Below are 5,689 nucleotides of genomic sequence, written 5' to 3'. Positions count from 1 at the left end.
AAAAGTAAGTCAAAGGTGTCACTTTTGTCATAATTAGTAAAGTCATCCCTTGATCTTTATGGCAGTGGTGTCAAGACCCCCATGGATTTTGAATGTATAGCTGTGTGTTTTACCACTTCAGATTAAAGATATCAACTATCCCTATATATAGATACGTTATTTATATAAAAAATTTTTTTAATACTTTGATGTTACTGAACATCATTGGGAACCACCTCAGTTGTCTTGCAATAGCTGAAGATTCAAGGTGTGTTTAAGAGTTTGAGGTGCATGTTTGGCTATCAATACTGCTACTGTATAGTCAAATACAGTAGTAGGCCTTTGAGTGAGAGGATGAATGAAAATCGAATGGTAGAGGAAGTGGGATAACTTTTTGTAGCCTGGGGCCAATGACCCCATAGGGCTTACTGAGCATAGTTTGCCTTGCAAGGGGCATTTTAGATGGTGGTTAAGTTTTTTTTGTACTATCTCTTGAACCTCAGCTCTATTGTTTCTGCCTTTAATTTTCATCTGTTCCGTCTAGTTGCCCCAACAACAACTTGACCTTCCTTCGGCTAGAAGATAGATATGTAGCTGAGTAGTAGTCACATTAAACTTCTCCATAATAAAAATGCGACTAAGGAAATTCTACACATAAATCCCACAGCTTCTGTTTGTAGGAGTAATAACTTCTTTTCGATGATGTTATGGAGGATTTATAAATTAGGAAAGGTAAAGCATGTGGCATGATGTTCTTACCATTGAGATTTTATAAATATTCACTGTCTTTCTTAGTATTCTAGGCTCCTAGAATGGTGAAGAACAAGTTTTGGAGGATAGTGTGAAGTGAAGTATGAAAGTTGTGCAGAGCAGCTTATAGTGTTTATTGGGAGAGCAGCTTTCAAATTATCTTCATTATTCCACCTTAATATACAGTCCTTTTTAAAACTTCTAGCTTTATTAGGAACTACTTTATTGTATTTTTTTTTTTTACTTTTTCTGTCTATTCTTTTTACTAGAACCACAGAGTGTTGGACCCTTAAATCTGAAGGATGACAATTTAGAGGCTTTTCTCTAAATTACCCACATAGCAAAAAAGTTGGGTTATTATGAATTGAAAGTATAGTGTAAATACTGTAATCCGATGCTCAACAATTCATTATTTTTTTATTCTAGTTGACAAATTAAACATGGATCAACTGAAGTCCTGGCTTCAAGAACGAGGTGTCAGGTCACGGGAAGAGAAAGCACAGTTAGTGCAGGATGTCATGGATGAATTAGGTGCATAGAATTTTGGAATGTATAATTTTAGTTTAGTATGATGTACAAAGTACTTCAGATATTTTCAGTTCCTTTTTTTGGTTTTCCAGGTAACTGTTGTTATTTTGAAGATTGCACTGAGATGCACTTAATCTTTTGAAATTCAGGTGCCTTACTCTTATTCAAAGGGAGGTGTATAGTGCAAACGTTTTTCTTGTTGATAATAGTTTATGAATGTTTTCTGGATGCTAAATTTACGAGAATTTACTTCGGTTACTTTCATGAAAGTGAGCAAAACATGTCTATTGTGTAACTTTAACAAATGAAAAAAACTGTCTGCTTAATTAGCTCATACTATAATTAAGAATTACATTGCATCAGACAAAAGATTAAAATAAATTTTTTTTTTTTTTTAACCAGATGGTGGAAAATTTACTTGAAAAGATCTACCCTCTTAAGTAACAGTTTTTTTGAGTGACTAATTTAGCATCCTGAATTTTGTTAGTGTTGTTTCAGTGTTTTTTATTTTTTTTATTTTTTTTTTTATTTTTTACCAAATTCTTTTCTTTCAGGAACTGAGCAAGTAGTTAGTAGGTAGATTAAGCTCAAATGTATTTTGTAATTTTTTTTTTTTATACTGTGAAAGGGGTTTCTATTATTTTTTCTGCAGAGTTTGCAAAGAAAGACCCCAACAGAACCAGTTTAATAATTGTGCAAGATTTATCATACAATTCTACTTGACAGAAATCTAAGTTCCTATTATAGACGAAAAATCGTATCTGGTTTTTTGCTATCTAAAAACATTGTAAGGTATATCTTTTGAGTGTGAGAATGTGTATCAGTTATTCATAATTTGTAATAAAACACTTGCAAACTGTCTTGGTAGGTAATAGATACCTTCAAACTGCTGGAATATTAACAATATCTCTTATTATGTGCATCATCCAGAATATGTGTCAATTCTTATTTAAGCCCTCTCAGAATAGAATATCCATATTTGGAAAAATTTACAGAGAGTATGGAATCGTAACAGAAAAACGTTCTTTCAGCATTTAGTACTGATATTACCCTCTTAGTCCTAACAGGTAAAACAGTAGTGCAACAACCCAATAGACTTATAAATAAGGGCAAAAGGGAATGGCAGTATGGGGCATGTCAGAATGCATCTTTTAGAATCTACAGATGGACCAGTTTTCTTGGAGAACGAGCAAACATACTTTGTCAACACTAGTAATCCAAAACTTGTGGGAAAACAGTGGGTCTTTGTTCAAACTTGACAGGTCAAGGATCACTCTTTGCACAGAGGAATCTTTCTTGGAGACACTGAAGAGATGTGCTTGGTGGTGAATAAAAACACATCTTTATGACTTCCTTTAAGAAGGCCTGCACATATTCTTCCAATGATTTTTTGAAAAACTCCCTTTTATAGGAGGAGGTGATGAGGACCTTTCTACCCTAACCCATTGAAAATAATAATAGTGTCCTCCAAGGGGAGAACTTCCACTGCATGTGATACTTAGAAGATGACTTCTGACCACACAAGTTGTAAGGACTTCACCTCTTCCCTTAGCTGTAATAGGAAGTCCAGGAGTTGATTTTCTTTTTCTCTACCAGGAAAATGGTGCTGCTGCTGCTGCTGTTCTTTTTCTTCTGTTGTTGGAGGGATCCTTTAGTAGTGACTGGAGGAAGGCTTTGTATGGCTCCAAGTCATACCGAGCTTTCTTAGCTTTTGGAAGAGGAAACTCTCAGGGAGTATTGTTAACCAGGTTCCCCCTTTTCCAAGAAGCATATATTGTGCAATTCTGTTGTTGAGCTCACTTAAAGTTGTGCTACAACAGACTCTTCAATAAGGTCCCAACAGAAAGGGGAAGAAGGTAATAGGGAGGTTACATTGGGGAGTGACATGATGGAGCCTCTAATGCTTCCTTTTGAGCCTTAATGCCACACTCAGAGTCATAAGAGTGCTCCCCATAGAGTCAGCTAAGTGTTTTGGCCACTACAGGGAACTATGTTCTGGAAGACTTGAAGCTCTCTAGAAACTACTTCCAGCATAGTAGTAGAAGTTATATTATTGAGGTGAAGCCTAGCATGAAATTCAGCTGTAGCTCTCCTGTCTCAGATTTTTCTCATTGGGGTCTCAAAGTACTGGGCAGCCATCTCCAATAGGGTCTTTTTTCCACTCAAGAGGAAGGACAAGTGGTGTTGCCCATCATATTTAGAATTATCAGATACTATACCGGGATGGCAGAGACAAAGATTCCGAAAATTTATTCTTCACATGATTGATTGATTTTAAAAGTAAAGGGACTGAAAGCTCCTTTGAAACTCGGTTGCTACCAAAAATAGGTTTTTCCTACATCAAAAACCTGCTGTTTTTGAGCTACTATGCCTTGCAGGACAAATTCGGATGAGACTATTCGTCCTCATGAAAAAAATGTTTTTGGAAAGCAATTACAATCATGGGTAATACAAAAATGAATTTCTAACTCGCATCAAGAAACATCCCTGGGCTCTTCCAACAAAAGGCAAGGATGCCACCAACTGACCTGCTAAAGGTAAAAGAGAAGTTGGTAACTTCATACTTGTCCAGTACTTGAGGATTTTACCTGGCAGGCCGGAGGCCTTGCATACCATTGAGTTTTTCTGTAGCCTGATCCACCAGTGACCAAGATAGAATTTTTTTTCGAATTACCAAGTGAATATAAGGTGGAAATCAGTGCAATAGAAATGATTTTCTACCGCATTACTATTATTCAGAAGATGAAACCTATTCATATGGAACAAGCCCACAGGTCCACTTGACTTGAAATTCAAGCTTCCAAAGAATATGTTCATTCCGTAGGGTTAGAGGGGAGTATCTTACTGATCGTAAGATCACGGGTGGCCATATTGGAACTCCCTTTCAGCCATTGTTGCCAAACATGAAAATGTGGCCTCTGGTGTGGCAGTTTTGATACGCAATGTGATTATGCGCAGAAGTGGTGTTCAAAAAATTTCCTTTTTATTAGAGGTTTTTGTGGGGCCAGATATATTACTTTCTATTCTTATATGAGTCATTCACCAATATTCTCGGTCATTTGCTTATTTATATATACAGGCGGTCCCCGGGTTACGACGGGTTCCGGCTTACGACGTTCCGAGGTTACGACGCTTTTTCTTAAATATTCATTGAAAAATCCGCCCTGGGTTATGACGCTTGTTCCGAGGTTATGACGCTGACGCTTCCGACACTCCGAGTTTACGACGCTTTTAAAAACACATACTATGAATAAGATAAGAATCCTTTATAGTTTAGCACAGTTTCTCTCTCTCTCTCTCTCTCTCTCTCTCTCTCTCTTTGTATTTTCCAATGAAAATAATCACTATAATTCTCTTCTCTCTCTCTCTCTCTCTCTCTCTCTCTCTCTCTCTCTCTCATCTCTCTCTCTCTCTCTATACTACAAAGATGTATGTTTTTTAGTATGATAAAATAAATGATTTACTATTTTCTTTCAATATTAATATTAATTTATACGCAATAATATCAATTCATTAAAGAAAAATACCATAGTGGAAGATTGAAGGAAATCCCAGTCTTCTTGAAGTAACTTCCAGTAACCTTTTTCGAGATCCATGTACTAAAACTGTCAGCTATATATCAAGTTCTGTGACAGCCAGGAGGGGGAAGAGCTGGGGGAGAGCTGCAGTGTTGCAATCACGTGGATGGCCTGACATTCCCCCCCCCCCCTCTCTCTCTCTCTCTCTCTTCTCTCTCTCTCTCTCGCTCTCTCTTCTCATCTCTCTCTCGCCTCTCTCTCTCTCTCTCATTTACTGAGACTCGAGATTTTTTATGTACTTGTACTATTTGTTTTTAATACTTTCAAATAATAATAATAATAATAACTGTAATTACAAAATTCATGTGTGATAGTATTTTAAAGAAATACAATACGTACTAATCTATCCACGTCACTTTTAATTAAGGTTAACTCTCTCTCTCTCTCTCTCTCTCTCGGTCTCTCTCTTCTCTCTCTCTCTCTCTCTCCCTCTCTCTCTCTCTCTCTCTTTTGCCCACAAGATAATAATGTGTATTACATAGTGGAACTCCCTCCCTCTCTTTCGCTCTCTCCCTATTCTCTCTCTCTCTCTCTCTCTCTCTCTCTCTCTCTCTCTTTTGCCACACAAGTATAAATAAGTGGTATTACATAGTGGTAACTCCCTCCTCTCTTTCGCTGGAAGCGTTATAAAGAGAGAGAGATAAACACACTCTCTCTCTCTCTCTCTCTCTCTTTTACCGAGATGAAAGAATTTTTATGGTACTAGTATGTAAAATGTTTATTGATAATTTCAGTTATTTAATAATAATGATAATATAAAACTTTAATTACAAAATTCATAATGGTCGTATTTTAAAGAGGTGAAAATGACCTTTCCATTTCACTTGTAAGGATAATTCCTCTTTCTTACTGAG

This window comes from Macrobrachium nipponense, chromosome 6, assembly GCF_015104395.2.
Source record: "Macrobrachium nipponense isolate FS-2020 chromosome 6, ASM1510439v2, whole genome shotgun sequence".
Classification (NCBI taxonomy): domain Eukaryota; kingdom Metazoa; phylum Arthropoda; class Malacostraca; order Decapoda; family Palaemonidae; genus Macrobrachium; species Macrobrachium nipponense.
Note: the sequence above shows the minus strand (reverse complement) of the source record.